At 32.5% G+C, this 19364-nt stretch overlaps 1 protein-coding gene and 1 long non-coding RNA gene across 3 annotated transcripts in view; both read left to right on the top strand.

Annotated features, from left to right (window-relative positions):
* apt (apontic) overlaps positions 1-19364 on the top strand; it is a 121131-nt gene that overhangs the window by 75971 nt on the left and 25796 nt on the right. The window lies entirely within an intron of this gene.
* Positions 17499-17942, top strand: LOC142241801 (uncharacterized). The gene is made up of 2 exons (XR_012723815.1): positions 17499-17827; positions 17884-17942. It is a non-coding gene; the product is annotated as an uncharacterized LOC142241801 (long non-coding RNA).

Raw genomic sequence — 19364 nt, forward strand, 5'->3', positions numbered from 1 at the left:
TTCCAAATTACAACCGGATTGGATGAAATTTGCTTCTCTTGGAGACTTCGCAAGCCAAATCTGGGGATCGGTTTATATGGGGCTATATATAATTATGAACCGATGTGGACCAATTTATGCATGGTTTTTAGAGACCATATACCAATATCATGTACCAAATTTCAGCCGGATCGGATGAAATTTGCTTCTCTTTGAGGCTCCGCAAGCCAAATCTGGGGATCGGTTTATATGGGCGCTATATATAATTATGGACCGATGTGGATCAATTTTTGCACGGCCGATGTGGATCAATTTTTGCACCAACATCATGTACCAAATTTCAGCCGGATCGGATGAAATTTTCTTCTCTTTGAGGCTCCGCAAGCCAAATCTGGGGATCGGTTTATATAGGGGCTATATATAATTATGGACCGATGTGAACCAATTTTTGCACGGTTGTTAGAGACCATATACCAACATCATGTACCAAATTTCAGCCGGATCGGATGAAATTTTCTTCTCTTTGAGGCTCCGCAAGCCAAATCTGGGGATCGGTTTATATGGGGGCTATATATAATTATGGACCGATGTGAACCAATTTTTGCACGGTTGTTAGAGACCATATACCAACACCAGATTTCAAATTTCAGCCGGATCGGATGAAATATGCTTCTGTTAGAGGCTCCACAAGCCAAATCTGAGGGTCCCTTTATATGGGGGCTATACGTAAAAGTGGACCGATATGGCCCATTTTCAATACCATCCGACCTACATCGATAACAACTACTTGTGCCAAGTTTCAAGTCGATAGCTTGTTTCGTTCGGAAGTTAGCGTGATTTCAACAGACGGACGGACGGACGGACATGCTTAGATCGACTCAGAATTTCACCACGGCCCAGAATATATATACTTTATGGGGTCTTAGAGCAATATTTCGATGTGTTACAAACGGAATGACAAAGTTAATATACCCCCATCCTATGATGGAGGGTATAACAAGTAATAACATTTTTATATATGACCGCGTCAAAGACCATAAATTAAATTAAAATTATTTTTGCTATATTGAATTACATTCAATTAAAAACAAACTAATTAACTTAAATTGAACTATATTAATATTTCAAATAAATTAAATTCAAATTAATATAAAATAAATTCAATCAAATCATGAATTTTACTAAATTAAATAAATTTAAATAAAAATAGTGTAAAATTAAATTAAATAAGAAAAAATATAAATAACATTAATCTACGTTAAATTAATTGAAATGAAATTTACCCAAATTAAATTAAATTAGACTAAATTAAAATCAACTAAAACAACCTCAACATGTACAATATCTTTCAAAATGTACGCATTATTTTAACCTACTATAAAAATTTCCACAAATCTTAGCTTATCACAAATGAATAAATAACATTTCTCTCTTTTGAATATTCTTTTACCATATTTAAATCTTTTTCTCTTTTGTAAAAAAAAACAACAACAACAAAACTTTATGATTATGACCATTTAAATTGAACCAACCCATATGCGTCGCAGTCATCATTACCTCCGTCACCGCCTTAATAATAACACAAATTGTCGCTGCAATGGCGTTGTACTTATTTTCTTTTATTTAGAAGAAAAATTTTAAAATTTGGTTATTTATGATTTCAATTTCTATTTTTTTTTCTTTGGTTTATTTGTGGGTTTCTTGTGTTTCTTTTTCTGGTATTAAATTAAACAAAAACAAATGACGAATGAAATTATGGTGTACAGCGAGTATTAAATCTATCAAATAACTTCAATAACATCTAGACACCATGAAAGATACAATAGAAGCAATGGTAAGCAACCAAAAGTCAGCTAAAACAGGGCTAACATTAATAGATGGATAGATTGTCTGGGTGGACCAAAGAAAAAGTTACCCACATCATTTCTGGCTAAACTTAAAGTACTTGAGACAACAACAACAACAAAAAGGAGATGAAAAAAAAACGAAACAATAAGACAAAATAACTTGAGTCACTTTATATCTTGTACTTGGAAAGTATATTTTAAAGATACAAATTCGTGTACAGATACCTAAAGTATCTAAGCAAAGTTATTTGTTTATAGAAAAGTGTCTTATATAGGGCCACATCTACATAAATATGTTGCGTTATCATGTGAGGGTATATAAATCTAATGGCATGACATTTTTTTGTTTTTGTTTCTTAAACAATATTGTGATTACCGCACTGCAAACTGGTTTTACTCTTGCTGTGATTATTTATTGGAAATATAAAACAAAAAATGGTTTTATATTTATTCTTTTATGAGTCTTTAGTTATTTTCCCTAGGAGAAAACGTAGACGAATTGATGTGCAGCCTAGGACAATTTATTTTAGCTAAATATACTCCAATGAATTAAACTATACAAAATTGGTCTTTGTGTGCACTTTCCCAAAAAAAAAAATTAGCACTATTTCAGCGGGATTGTAAGGAAGAGAGGCAGCACCAAGTGCTTCCAACACAACCGAATCAGCGCTGATTTTTGTGGGCGATATCCCGATTTGGAGCAGCTTCTACATAGCGTGACATAATTGCTCATTTTAATAGAAATATTGCTCAGAAGTGATATATAATCTTGAATATAGCATTGTTGGCGTGAAGGAAAACCGCACTACCTTTCGTGCATCTACGGGGGCAGTTCGGAAACTTCTTAGCCTAGCACAAAAAGCGCGGTATAAACAGAAAAAAGTTAAGTGTTTTGGAAACTTCCATCTGTGTTATGAACACATGTTAAATTTTGTTTCGATCTGACAACTCCTTCATATAGAAACAGGTGTTCAAAAAAAGACGCATTCGCAATTTTTTTTTTTTTTTTGAAAAATTAGAAATGCGTGCTGTCATTAAATATTTACAATCCAAACAATGGACTGAAGCTGGAGGAAGTGCCCCAAAGAAGACAAAAACAATTCAATCGGCTGGTAAGGTTATGGCAACGGTTTTTTTGGGACTTCAAAGGTATTTTATTGATTGACTATCTGCAAAAGGGTAAAACAATAAATTCAGAGTACTAATGCAACCTTTTGGATCAATTAAATGTACAAATTCGAGAAAAACGTCCTGGCTTACAACACAAGAAAATGATTTTTCATAAAGACAACGCATCAGCGGACAAGAGTGTTTTAACAATGGCTACAATCAACGAATTAAAGTAGGAGTTGCTTGACTAACCACCCACCTTATTCTCCTGATTTAGCTCCCAGTGACTTTTACTTGTTCCCAAATCTACAAAAATTCCTTGCTGGCAAGCGTTTTACCTCAAATGAAGATGCAATTACAGTTGTAAACCACTATTTTCAAGACCTTGAGAAAACTATTTTAATTAAGAGATAGAATTGCTAGAAAAGCATTGGACTAACAGGTTGGCTGATAAGTCCCCGGTTTAACAAAGAAAGACACATTTTTTTTTGTCAAAATTCGTTTTTATTATTCAACATAGTTCCTCTCTCTATGGTCTCTAACAACCGTGCAGAAATTGGTCCATATCGGTCCACTTTTACGTATAGCCCCCATATAAACGGACCCCCAAATTTGGCTTGCAATCAATCTAAGAGAAGCAAAATTCATCCGATCCGGCTGAAATTTGGTACATGGTGTTAGTATATGGTATCTAACAACCATGAAAAAATTGGTCCACATCGGTCCATAATTATATATAGCCCCCATATAAACCGATCCCCCGATTTGGCTTGCGAGGCCTCTAAGAGAAGCAAATTTCATCCGATCCGGCTGAAATTTGGTACATGGTGTTGGTATATGGTCTCTAACAACCATGCAAAAATTGGTCCACATCGATCCATAATTATATATAGGCCCCATATAAACCGATCCCCAGATTTGACCTCCAGAGCCCCTTGGAAGAGCAAAATTCTTCCCATTCGGTTGAAATTTGGTACGTGAGTATATGGTATCCAACAACCATGCAGGAATTGGTTCCTATCAGCCCATAATTATATATAGCTCCCATATGTTAAGAAGTTTTAAGATACCACAACCCAAGTATTTCGATTGTGGATGACAGTCTTTCCTTGAAGTTTCTACGCAATCCATGGTGGAGGGTACATAAGATTCGGCCTGGCCGAACTTACGGCCGTATATACTTGTTTCTTCTTCATATGGGGCCGTTTTGCCGCGATTTCGACCTTCAAACGCTCCAATAACACCATATAATAGTCACTGTTGATGGTTTTTCCCTTCTCAAGATAATCGATAAAAATTATTCCATGAGCATCCCAAAAAACAGAGGCCATTACTTTGGCAGCGGACTTTTGAGTCTTTCCACGCTTCGGAGACGGTTCACCGGTCTCTGTCCACTCAGCCGACTGTCGATTGGACTCAGGAATGTAGCGATGGAGCCATGTTTCATCCATTGTCACATATCGACGGAAAAACTCGGGTGTATTACGAGTTAACAGCTGCAAACACCGCTCAGAATCATGAACACGTTGTTGTTTTTGGTCAAATGTGAGCTCGCGCGGCACCCATTTTGCACAGAGCGTCCGCATATCCAAATATTGATGAATGATATGACCAACACGTTCCTTTGATATCTTTAAGGCCTCTGCTATCTCGATCAACTTCATTTTACGGTCTTTCAAAATAATTTTGTGGATTTTTTTGATGTTTTCGTCGGTAACCACCTGTTTCGGGCGTCCACTGCGTTCACCGACCTCCGTGCTCATTTCACCACGCTTGAATTTTGCATACCAATCAATTATTGTTGATTTCCCTGGGGCAGAGTCCGGAAACTCATTATCAAGCCAAGTTTTTGCTTCCCTTCCCAAGTATTTTTTTCCTTCAGAAAACAGTATTTTATCAAAACACGAAATTGCTTCTTTTCCATTTTTTTCACAATAACAAAAGTTGATTCACAAAAGACGCTCTATCTCACAAACTAATTGACTTACAGACGTCAAATTTTTGACACGAATCATTTGAAAGTTGGTACTATATAAAAATAATATGCATTTAATACTAGCGACCGGGGACTTATCAGCCAACCTGTTAAGTGTATTGAAGTTTCAGAAGATTATATTGAAAAATAAAAATATTGTTGAAAAACTAACTATTCTCTTTCATTGATAGGCTAAGAAATTTTCGAACTGTCCTTGTATTATCAAGTATTTCTTAGAATTATATAAATCGTTCATATCATCCATGTATGTATGGTATACATATCTGTTTGATATTCTAAGTGGTATCTAATAAGAAGTCAAAGCAAATTAGTATGTTAATCTAATCCCAACAAAATGTCTCATTCTCAACACCAGATCTTGTTATGATCTAAAACAATTACTCAATAAAAAAAAACATACCTATTATTCTGGATAACTGAATATGACAAATGCTTTATGAGATACATAAAACTAAAGTTTTAGTACTCGCACGTACCCACATTCCTTAGATCTTGGTTTATTGACCTTAATTATTTTACATTATGGCCAATGAAACACAAGCCCCGAATAAAACTAGAAAATAATCTTTTTGTCTTTTACATTGAGCAAAATAAGAATTAGACGAAAAAACAAAGAACGCCTACATTACACATTTCGAGATTTTCAATCTTTGTCGATGAAAGACAGCAAAAAAAAAAAAAAAATAGAAATCATTGTTATTAGCTCAACATAGATTTATCGGTAGATAAATGATGGCGTATGGCAAATATCTAAATACTTAAACAGTATGTGAAGCTTTTGTGGGGGGGATGGAATATCTTTCTAATGGATCTTAATGTGTTTTACTTTCATGTCGATGATGATGATGATGTGTGTAAGATGTTATTTGTTTTATTTTATTTTTTTTTTTGTTTCAGTTGTAATTATTTAAACTGGGAGAATGGAAGATATTTTTGTTATTAATAATATTTAAGAAACATTTGCTAAATTTTGCATTAAGATGCTAAGATCGATACCAAAAGGCCAAAGCCACAAGTAAAGATCTCAACTAAGGCCAATGAATAAAATTAAAAAAAAAAAACTTTGTGGGCTTATTGAAGAGCTCTTCTGATACACTTGACTTGTCCTGCTCGCCCCTTCATTGTCGTTTCATGGAGAATAAGATCTCACATATGTCTTCTATTAACAAAAATTAATGTGTCTTAGTAGTGTTTTTATTTCTATTTCTAATTTTTTTTTGTTGTTCATCTTTATCGATGGAATTAAATGGCCTGGAATGATATAACACAGGCGGTACACGCTTTGGCCATTCGCCTAGATACATTACACGCAACATGTTGTATGTATCTGTCCGTCCGTCCGTCCGTTCATCTTTCCATCTGTTCTTCTCTGACACATTCAATATTATGTGGAATTGTTTGTTTGTTTGTTTGATTATTTCGTTTAGTGCCTTTAAGTTTTATCGAACATATTGAATAGATCTATCTCTTTATATATGTATGCCCGTTTTGTGCCATTAAATCTGCCATAAACGATCTTAATTGTGACACTACTATAAACGCTACCATTCTCCTCTGGCTCTCTTAAATATCAATCGATTCATCCAATTGTTCTTTTTTTCGATTCACATACATCAATTCGCCCATTCATCTATTTAAGTTTTTTCAGTTTTCTTTTCCATGTTGCATTATAGAAAACATAGTTCTTCTTTTTATTCATAGCTCATTGTTTTATTCTATTTCTCTTGCAACTGGTTGGTTGATTTGTTTTAATTTTTTCTCCATATTTTTTATGTTATCGAAGATTTACTTTAATTTCGAAAAAAAAAGAAAACAAAAACAATAAGCTTTGATGTTTTGCGGTCTAGTTTATATGTTTTATAGATTTAGAAAAAAAATATCCATTTTTGTATTGGCGCCTTAAAAATAATTTATTTTTCTTAATCAATTTCAAAATCATATAAATTTGGATTTTTAATATTTGTTTTCTTTTATATTGATTTTTCTTTTCAATGGTAACATATATGTGTGTATGTATGTGTTCTAACAATAAATCTTTTATAATTTGTTTTTTATGTTTTCACAAATATATTTATTGCTATTTAAGATAAATACCAATATTGAAATAATCCATGATTTCAATCGAATTCAATGGGATTGGTATTACTCAAGGGAAGTTGATGTATACATAAAGGGAACATAAACCTATGCTAAGTGACACAGAAAAAATTTGTAAAAAAATCCCGTGTATCCTAATTAGGGTCCTTGCAAATGGGCCAATAATAGGAGTAATGAAGTCTACAATTTAGATCGTATGCAATGGACATCAGTTGTAAAACTGACTTAACTTATTTTTATTGCAAAATATTATTTTTGTTTTAGTTTAAATTTAATTTTTATACCCACCACCATAGAATGGGAGTATATTAACTTTCTCATTCCGTTTGTAACACATCGAAATATTGCTCTAAGAGCCCATAAAGTATATATATTCTGGGTCGTGGTGAAATTCAGAGTCGATCTAAGCATGTCCGTCCGTCCGTCCGTCTGTTGAAATCACGCTAACTTCCGAACGAAACAAGCTATCGACTTGAAGCTTGGCACAAGTAGTTGTTATTGATGTAGGTCGGATGGTATTGCAAATGGGCCATATCGGTCCACTTTTACGTATAGCCCCCATATAAACGGACCCCCAAATTTGGCTTGCCGATCCTCTAAGAGAAGCAAATTTCATCCGATCTGGCTGAAATTTGGTACATGGTGTAAGTATATGGTCTCTAACAACCATGCAAAAATTGGTCCACATCCGATCCCCCGATTTGGCTTTCGGAGCCTCTAAGGGAAGCAAATTCCATCCGATCCGGCTGATATTTGGTACATGGTGTTAGTATATGATCTTTAACAACCATGCAAAAATTGGTCCACATCGGTCCATAATTATATATAGCCCCCATATAAACCGATTTGTCCGAGGGAGGCACCGTGGTGCAATGGTTAGCATGCCCGCCTTGCATACACAAGGTCGTGGGTTCGATTCCTGCTTCGACCGAACACCAAAAGTTTTTCAGTGGTGGATTAGTAATGCTGGTGACATTTCTGAAGGTTTCAAAACTGCTCTAAGTGATTTCACTGCAATGTGGAACGCCGTTCGGACTCGGCTATAAAAAGTAGGTACCTTGTCATTGAGCTTAACATGGAATCAGGCAGCACTCAGTGATAAGAGAGAAGTTCACCACAGTGGTATCACAATGGACTGAATAGTCTAAGTGAGCCTGATACATCGGGCTGTCACCTAACCTAACCTAGCCATATAAACCGATCACCAGATTTGACCTCTGATGCCTCTTGGAAGACCAAAATTCATCTGATTCAGTTGAAATTTGGTACGTGGTGTTAGTATATGACCTCAAACACCCATGCAAAAATTGGTTGAAATCGGTCCATAATTATATATAGTAGAGGTGTGCGCGTGAGGGATTTTTCACGCACGCTCACGCACGCTCAAAAATTCAAAATTTCATTCACGCACGATCACGCACGCCCGTTTTAGAATTGCTCACATTCACGCACGCTCACGAATGAATTTGTAACATTCACGCACGCCCGTTTTTGAATTGCTCACACTCACGCACGCTCACGAATGATTTCGTAACACTCACGCACGATCACGCACGAAGGTTTTTATTGATTCACACTCACGCACGTTCACGAACAAAAATCCTACAAAGATAAACATTCACGCCCCACTCACGATTGCAGAATAGTTACTACCGCACGCTCACGACGGGAAATATCAACTCACGCACGTTCACGAGCAACAAACTTATTCACGAACACTCACGATTCGGAAAAACTACTCACGCACGTTCACTCACGATTTATAAAAACTATTCACGCACGCTCACGATGTAAAATGCAACTCACGCTCGTTCACGAACTATGAAACTTACTCATGCACATTCACGATTCATAAAAACTATTCACGCGCCCTCACGTTGTCAAATGTAACTCACGCTCTTTCACGAACTATTCAACTTACTCACGCACATTCACGATTCATAACTACTATTCACGCACGCTCACGATGTAAAATGCAAGACATGCTCATTCACGAACTATGAATCTTACTCACGTTCATTCACGATTCACAGTATTATTCACGAACGCTCACGATGTAAAACCAAACCTGAACCAAATCTGTGGAAATTATCGTGTCAATTGGAGGAAAATCCCATTGGAAATGTGTCTAAAATATGAAACAGTCTTTCATATTTCCCCAATTCTGGCTACATATCATCTAAACCAATTTTGACTAAATTTGAAATGTATAGTCAGCATAATAATTCTGCAATCTCTGAAAAAATTCACGTAAATGGCACTATATTTTTGCCCCACGTGGTCATATGAGTGTAAATCGGCCGAAAGATATATATGGGAGCTATATCTAAATCTGAACCCATATTAACAAAATTTAACACACAATGCAAAATTTGAAGCAAGTCGGGGCAAAACTCTGGCTTTTGAGGCCATATTGGTCCAAATCGGACGAAAGATATATATGGGAGCAATATCTAAATCTGAACCGATTTCAATCAACTTTACCAAACATTGCTATAATATTAATTATACTCTCTGTGCAAAATTTCACAAAAATCGGTATTAAACTTTAGTCTCTGTTGCCATATGAGTCTAAATCGGACGAAAGATATATGTGGGAGCTATATCTAAATCTGAACCGATTTGGCTGAAAATTTGCATGTTTTTCGAGACTTCTAAAATATTCGTATGTACGGAATTTGAAGGACATTGGTTGATAAATACGCCAGTAATGACCAGATCGGTGATAGATATATATGACAGGTATATCTAAATCTGAACCGATTTTTTCCAAAATCAATAGCGATTGTCTCTGTCCCAAAAAATGTCCCTGTGTCAAATTTGAGGACGATCGGGCTTAAAAATTAATTATAATGATATTAATTATAAATTCAATTAAAATTTGAATTGATTTTGTCCGAAAAAGTTAATTCATTTTTAATTGAGGCAATCAATGATTTATAGTGTTATTGTTTACTTATTTTATTTTTTATTATATTACAATTGCAATTACAATTATACTATATAGAATTATTTTTTCAGGTCTACGCCAAAATTTAGTGATCCAATGAAACCAATTATTTACGAAAATTGTTATTTTTTATTTGGAATAATTTTCTTAGTTGGCTTTATTATTTATTTTGATTAACAAGTTACTTAATTAATTGATTACGTTTTCAATTCCAATCAACTTTTCAATTGGAAATATTTACTATTTTTTTTTGTTGGTGTAAAGAAAAAAATCCAATTATAATTATAATCAGAAAGCACATAAGAGTAAACAAGTAGTAAACTCTTGTAAAATTGCCATAAATTATTTCATTGAAGAAACCATTAATTATAAATAAGTAAACAATACAATAAATAATTATTGCCTCAATTAAAAAATTAATTGAGTTTCGACCAAAACCAGTTAAAAAGTTCATTGAAAGTACCGGAAGAAATCAACTATTGCTTAATCAAACAAGGCTTCTTGTTTCTCATTAATTCTGTTATTGATAATACCATATTCGTGATTTAAGACATTTTAATTAAAAAAGTAATTGATTTAATGATGATTGAATCAGAAGGAAATTATTTTGCACGAACGAAAAATCAAACGAGCATAAAAGTAAGTCACATCGTCGTCGTCGGCCTACGAACAAAACAAGATCAAAAAGATATTCCAATTGATATTTTCTTATACTTTTAATTTTTATTAAAATATTACTTTTGGAAGAATACATACATTTTAAATGTACTTTTGTTAAGAATTTTAAAGTTTAATACATAAATTTATGTACCTTTATAGATAAGTTTGTTTACAGTAAATATGCGTCCAGCACTTATAAAAACAGTATTACACGAGTTAAGTGTTTTTATTTAAAAATAAAACTTTATCGAGATTTTCACTTTTAAGTCTGGATCTTCTTTCTTCTAAAATTCTGCCAGATGTGGAAAAAACTCTTTCGCTACTGGTGCTACTTGCTGGTATATTTAAAATAGTTTTCACTAATTCCGCTAGTAGGGGCAATTCTATTGCGTTTTTCCAAAATTCTAGGACATTAGTAAATGATTTTACTTTTTTCTTTTGGTATAATCTTATTTCTTCGTCTGCAAAATCCTCTTCGGCTGTCTGCACAAAATTGCGAATGTCCATAAAATCTTTAAATTGATTAGCTATTGGGGACTTTGACTCAACTTCCGAAACCTCTTCGTCATTACTAACCCCTTTATCTTTGTAAATATCCATCAACATGGATTTTACTGTGTCTATAGTTTGTGATTTTTGCTCCGCACTCAAATAATTCAAATCTTTAAATGGTGGGTTGAGGAAGGCGGCAACATAAGCTAAAGATGTGGGATGACATCTAGTCATTAAAGACAATTTGACTCTTGACTTAACTTTTTTTATGACTTCGAAGTCAAGTGGGTCTTCTTTGCATATTAGCAACAATTTTTCGTACCACAAGACGTACTCATGAAGAGTTGGGATTAGATCCGAACTCATCTGTTCAGAGCAGATTTTAAATGGCTCTAAGAAGCTTGTGAGACTTTGAAGCAAAGTGAAATCAATAGAGGATAATTTGTTTATTTCGTTTCTTTGAAGTAACAATTTTTCTATTTCGCTTTTCATATCGATTATACTTTGAATCATCGTATATATTGAATTCCACCGTGTAACAACGTTTTGCTTCAAAGTCTTACTGAGTTTGCTATTCAATTGGGAATGTTTGAAATAGCAAACCAATGATTTACAAGCTTCTATCAATACCCGTATTTCTGGCAGATTGTTGTTCTTTTTTTCAAAAACATCGTTCATTACTAAATTAAGGTTGTGGCAAGCACACGACAAGCGTCTAAAATTTTTGAAAGCCGCAACCACATTCGCTCCGTTATCTGTTACAACAACACCATTTAAAAGTTTTTCCTCAATGTCAAACTCTTTAAGTATTGAACGCGTAAATTTGAGGATGTGTTCTGACGTTTTTTCACCTAAGTAAAGATCATAATATTAAAATAATGCAAAGGAAATACAAATTATTTGCGGTATTACCGTATGGAAATTCACGATTACCCAGTACTTTTACACAGAGCTCAAATTCTTCAGTAATGTAATGACATGTCAGTGTCATAAAACTTCTCTGTTGATAGTCATCAGACCACATATCAGTTGTAAATGCAAGATTATACCCTTTTAGTGTAGATTTTAAACTCTCTTTCACATTGTTGTATTCGGTTGTTAATAAAGTTCGCGATAAGGCTGTTCTTGTTACTAAAATTTCATCCACATTTACTGAGCCATAATTTGCACCAATATCCACCAAAGACTGTGCTAGTTCCTTAAATCCGAAGCCTAAAACGCAATGAACGTAATGTAAGACGACGAAATTGTATAAAAATAAACGTCAAAATATAAGATGTAAAACTTACCTTCCGTTATGTTGAATGGTCGAATATCTTTAACTACGAACTTCAACTGCATTTTGTGCAAATTATCTTTTACAACTTGAGGGACGGTTTTTTTTCCAAAGCGTAGTTTTTCTTGTAAATTGCTTACAGGCAATGTCAGCCTTTTCTCACATGCATGCCGGATCATTCCACCTGTACCAGATTTAACCGTGTATGTTACGAGACCCTGGCATGATGTACAAATTGTAAAGTCCAATATATCTCCTTCAGGGCTTCTAATCATTTGGAATTTTTTCCAAACGACACTTTTGTTTTGTTGGGGAACAAAGAAGGTATATTTATGATTGCTTTTTTGCAATTCCCGTTCCAATAAAGCTTTTTTCTCAGCCATTTTAATAAATTCCACAAGACGTACGACATTCACCAAAGAACACTTTTTCGCATTTAAATTTCTCATTCTCAAGTGGTCAGTGATGACAATTTCTTACCAAGGTACTGTTACAAAATGAAAAGGTATATATAAGCAACCCAGTAAACACACGCAAAAAACCACATTACCCTAAATCGTAGAATTTAAAATATTAACTACCATTTCTCAACTATAGTTGTCACCGAAATTCATTGGAAAATTCATCAGTCTTCAATTTTCGATATGAGATGGATTAAAAATGGCTTTGTTTCTAATAGTTTCATCCACAAATTGTGTGAAAGCTAACTGTAATTCTATAAAATTTATTTATTTACGACAAAAACGATAACAAAAACAACCGAAATCTGTGATACACTACAATACCATTCAAAAAAAGTATTATTTAACATATTAATAAATCTTTGAATATTTTAAACATATTTTTTTTAATCTTCCACAGGAGATCATATCAAGATTTATTATAAAGAGGCAAGTCACAGTGGAATTTATATTGAAATTATGTTTACCCTACACCTACACGTAGTTTATGTTCTCATTCTGTGCTTATTGGGCAACTTTCAGATTCTGTACCTTAATGCCAAGTTGTCGTACAATTTGAAATTTTGCCATCACTACTTCTTTGCTGATCTAACGGTATTCCAACATTTTGATTCATTCGGAAGCCAAAAAGAGACCACAAATCATTAGGAAAAGGGATGACAGTAGACGCTTCACATATTTCTGGACACATTTTTGAAGAATATAACGACAAGAAAGACAAAAAGAGACCCCAGGTCGAGAGAAGCAGAAACGGCAATAGACACAAAACTTATTTTGAAACATACAACGACATGGAACGATCATTAGTAAGCTTTGAAACAATACTTTGGAGATAAACAACCACCTAGTGCAATCAAACCTGTTAAAAGGAATTAGTCTCGTTTTGTTTTTGAGAACAAATAATATTGATGGATTTTGACGCATTTATTCATTTGACGCATACATTTGATGGGTGATGACACGAAATAGGAAGCATTATCATTGTATTAGTAGTAACCAGGGATGGTAAATACAATTTGTAAAAGAGTACTACAAAAGTATTTTTTTGAGCGAAAAAAGTACTTTTCACTAAATTTCAACAAAATCTTCATTGGAAGTTTATTGTCAAGAGCTTATTTAGACTGAATTTTAAAGAAAATAAAAGTGACCTCAATTTTTAATATTTTTAGTTTTATATCCAAAGACTACCGTAGTATTGTAATCACGGTTGCCACAGGTGTACTTAATGGTACGTCATAAATTTTCTGTAGATAAATAAAAATAAAAGTTTGACAAGATTTTCTATAGAAATAAAATTTTGACAAAAACAAAAGTTTGACAAGATTTTCTATAGAAATAAAATTTTGACAAAATTTCCTATAGAAACAAAATTTTGACAAAATTTCCTATAGAAATAACATTTTGAAAAAAATTCTTATGGAAATAAAATGTTTACACAATTCTGTATACAAAAAAAATCTTGACAAAATTTTCTATAGAAATTTTATAAAAAATGTTTATAGAAATAAGATTTTGCAAAATTTTCTATAGATATAAAATGACAAACTTTTCTATAAAAATAAAATTTTGATAAAATTTTATATAGAAATAAAAGTTTGACAAAACATTCTATAGAAATAAAGTTTTGACGAAAATTTCTATATATAACTAAAATGCTGACAAAATTTTCTATAAAAATAAAATTTTGTCAAAATTTGCTACAATTTGAAAAAATTTCCTTAGATATAAAATTTGGACAAATTTTCTATAAGAGTAAAATTTTGACAAAATTTTCTAAAGAAATAAAATTCTTCCACAATTTTCTAAAGATTTTCTCCAAATGCTGGTAGATTAAGTTTCGAACGTGACTTTAATAGTAGCATTACATTACTACGCGATCGATAACTGCTCATCTTGAAAGTGTTCATCGAAGGGTAATATGGAAACACATGCTGTTTTCGATTAAAACGTTCTTAAAATTCAATAAGATCATATGGCTTTTACAAACTCGAGATTTTCTTTCCACATGAACTTCTCTGTATTGCCTAATTTATAAAAGTCTATTAGCAAATATGTTTGCTAAAGACTTCCTCAAAATATTAAAATATTTTGTCAAAAATATTGTACCATAAATCTGATATTGGCTTAAAAATATGTAGACAAAAAGTACTAAATCATTCGCGGGAGTACTATGGTACTGACCATGGTGAAAAAGTATTGAAAAAAGTACTATAGTACTGCATTTTCCATCCCTGGTGGTAAGTAGAAATCGTAAAAAAAACTTGTAATGGTTAATTCTGATGGAACTAGACTTCTATCTAGTTATGATTTGTACACAGAAAAATGGATTCAATAACGAAATTTATTGAAAAATGTTATAGTTGAATTTGTTTCAATCACGAAATGGCAGTAATTTTGAATTAGCTTTATTTTTCAGTCCTTAAATTGTTCAAATTATTTAACCATCACAAAGCTCGATTTGATAAATGTATACCAATTTCGTTATTTAATCAAAACCAGCACGTTAGCAGACTGCCATTTCGATGTTGATTTATTATCTTTCCACACTGACGACGATGTCCAGGTCCATCAGAATGCACTATTGCAAATTTATTGACGATTCTTATTTACCACTATTACAATGACTATGCTTCCTCTTTCTTTATATTCTCTACCACCATGTACAGTGCCAAATGGCACCATAGCGGCATCACCTATTATACGTATGCGTCAAATAAACAAATCCGCCAAAAATTCATCAATTTTATTTGCCCACAGAAACAAATCGAGACTATACCATTTAACTTCTTGGTTTATTTGTTTCTCTCGGCACTAAGTGCTTGGCTTCCAAATTATTGCTTCAATGGTAGCTGATTATTTATTCGTCTTGTTGTTCTGTTTTTTAGGCTTGTGGTCTCTTTTCTTCTTTCAGATTTGCAAACTAGTTAGGTCCGCGGTGATGGCAATATTTCAAAGAGTACGATTCAATGATGGGACACTGTAGAAGTATGGCATTTAAGAACCCTCTAATATAAAATATGAATTACACTTTTTCGACTCCAACAGTTAAAACAATATCGGATACTAATTTGTGCTAAGCTAATAAAATCTTCAAATATCGAAATTATAATATACAAATGAAAGATACGTTTGTTTGTTTTTAGTCCAAAAAATTATGTTTGTAGTTCGACTATTTAACATCTGGTAGCCCATTGGAGCATTGCTTCATAACATCAAGACATTTAGATATAGATTTTGCATACCTTCTTTAATCTTAACCGATTTTACAAGATTCCTTTTAAAATAACATATGCTTTATCAAATATATATGCGTAAAATTTGCACAAATTAAGTCATTTCATTGTATAGGAAACATAACTCTATACATATTGCATTTATTAAGATAAATTCATAAAGTTTATCCGCAAGAATTGGGATATACTTTTATTTAATAATTTGTTATAGTAAAATTTGCCAACGGAAGTTATAATTTTATTCTACTTTTATAGATTTATTTTCGATTTTTGCTTTTAAATTCAAGTTTAATACTTGGCCTGTCATTCGGGATCAATTTTTATAGAACCCGGGATTCGGGGTTTAAAAATTAATCTCGGAATTCTAAATATGTTGAGAAATTTAGCATATTTCGTTTAATTCACAGAAAAAATATCACCAAAATATTTCCAATTAAAAAGTTAATTGAAGTTGAAAATTTTTTCAATTAATAAATTAATGGATACAATTAACTTTTTAATCAAGATATTAACATTAAGTTAATTAAGTCAATAATTGAAAATTTTGAATTTTTAATTAAAAAATTAATTGATACAATTAATTTTGTAATCAAGTTTGGAAGACTAAGTCAGTTAAAAAAGTTATGATTTTTTTTAGATTTTAATTAAAAATATATTTCAAACAATCAATTGTTAAACCAAAAAAATACTCTAAGCTAATTCAAAAAGTAATTGACAATAGTTACCTCTTTTAATTTAAAAATTAATTGTGTTTTGCAGTCAACATCAATTTAATTTTTAATCAATTAAAAAATTAATTTGCTAATGACATCAATTAATTTTTTAATCAAGAATTTTTTCTATGTCCAATTAAAACTGTGATTGATACCATCATTTTCGTGATTGAAGACATTTCAATGAAAAAATTAATTGGATCAATTAATTTCGTGATTGAATCTGAAAAATATTTTTTGTGTGTTCAATTTTATTAATAAAAATATAGCAAAAGAATATAAAAGTAAATTGAAAAGCACTTTGAAATTGCTATTTACAAAACAAATATATGACATATATAAATTTAAAAGCTATTTTGCTTTCGTATTCAACTAAAGATTTTTGATTTCACCATTAGACATCAAAAAAAAAAAACACGATAGTACTTGCTTTTATTCATCTCATTTATCAATCAAAAATACTCAGAAACAAGAAAGGTAAATTTTTGCCGACAAGCTTATTGTATTTGTCGTCGCCTTCCGCCTATCGCTATGGTTATATTTACACACTCAAGAAGAAATTCTTTGCAGAAACTATTGCGTACTATTTACCATTTTCTCATCACTTGCGTTTTGCTCATCTAACGGTATAGTTTCGATTTTGGAATTGGAAGGTAGAAAGGAGATAGCTGTAGAGGTTTGAGATGTAACACTATACATTTCCAATTATTTCATTTCAGTTTGTCAACATCATTTCAGTTTGTCAACACCAACACAAAACAATTCGATAACAAAATACAATTTCTGATATCGATTTTAGTCTAAAAACAGCAACGAAGAGAACAATTTCAACTAGATGAAGAAAGATGATAAAGATTAGATATTATTTGAGCAAATGTGATTTAGATTGTAAAATTCCTATATCAGATGCTTCGAATAGGAAGTCGGTATCACTATGTTTTTGGTTGAAATATTGTTTTATTGAGTCTATTTACTAGGGCAACATAATGATTTGTTGTGGATCAACAAACCAGGTAACCAAAGAGTCTATGTTTACATTGTTTTGTTTTGACGTGTGTTTTATTTGCAGGTCGAATTGTTGTGTTAACAAGTAAGGAAAGTCTAATGTCGGGCGGGGCCGACTATATTATACTCTGCACCACTTTGTAGATCCACGAAATTTGAGCCATTTTAGCAAACGCGTTTTAATGATTTATCGGTCGACATATACGCATTAGAATTATGGACAAATTGGAGTCATTTTTACAAGTTTTCGATTTAACAGTGTTGATTTTATAAGACAAGTGTGTGTTTTTTTTTACATTTTTCCCCAAATATAGAAAACACATATGTGGAAGCTATATCTAAATCTGAACCAATTTCCACAAAATTTGAACCGATTTCTTCCAAAGTCGATAGTATTCTATTCTGACCCAAAATATTTACATGTGCCAAATTTGAAGTCGATTGGGTTTAAATTGCGACCTAGACTTTGATTACGAAAATGTGTTCATAGACAGACGGGCGGACATGGCTAGATCGACTCAGGGGACGGCCCTGAACAATATTGCAAACATATGCACTAACTTATAATACCCTGTTCCACAGTGTGGCGCAGGGTTTAATAATGGGACATTCTAAAAATAAAATGCTAAATGTTTAAAAAGTAGTCAAAGATCGTATAATTCATGAAATCATCACAATACTATATGAAACAATTGGCTTTGTTCTAAATAGCGCAAGATATAACTTTTTTGTAACAGAAAATGTCTTGAATGCGTAGAAAACTGTCTTTCGTCCACGTACTAGAACTGTCATTTATGTCGAATTGTTTTCTTAAATATGTATGTGATTTCCCTTGCATACAAGAATGTAAGTACGGCTGAAAATTCGCCCACGACGAATCTTCCAAACAGTTGCCGTTGGCGCGGTAAATTAAACCTTTTTAACATTGTCTTCCAAATTGCAAATAAGTTCATATGGAGTATATATTATATAAATAAATGGTAGAATTAAATACACATATATAGTTCTTGATCGTTTTATTGAAAGGAGTCTTTAAATGATTATAAACCGATATGAATCAATTTTCGAATAGTAATAAGAGGAGAATACGTGACCCGGTGACTTTTGTTCCTTCATGAGGCTTCCAAAAAAAAAACTTTTGAGGGGGGGTCTTATTCCGGATTAAATGGAAGCTATATATAACTAAGGACCCATACGGGAATTAGCTCATGAGGGGGTCCATTTGTAATACCATCCACCTACATAAATAACAACTACTTATACCAAGTTTTATATCGATAGCTTGTTTCGTTCGGAAATTATGTTTCAACATGCGGGAGAATTTTTCTTGCAGAATTTTTCGATATACAAATGAAAATAGTTTACTGAGTGCACTATGTTCATAAAATTTAAAATTGAACCCCATGAAACGAGATTAAAAATTGTATTAAAATATATATATGAGTAAATCTTACTTTTTAAAGCTAATTATTAAAAAATAATGTTTAGCTGCGAAACATGAATAGTGAAAGGTTCGTTTTTAATAAAATCTAGTATGAAGTTCAA

Source organism: Haematobia irritans, chromosome 5 (assembly GCF_050003625.1).
Source record: "Haematobia irritans isolate KBUSLIRL chromosome 5, ASM5000362v1, whole genome shotgun sequence".
NCBI classification, from domain to species: Eukaryota; Metazoa; Arthropoda; class Insecta; order Diptera; family Muscidae; genus Haematobia; species Haematobia irritans.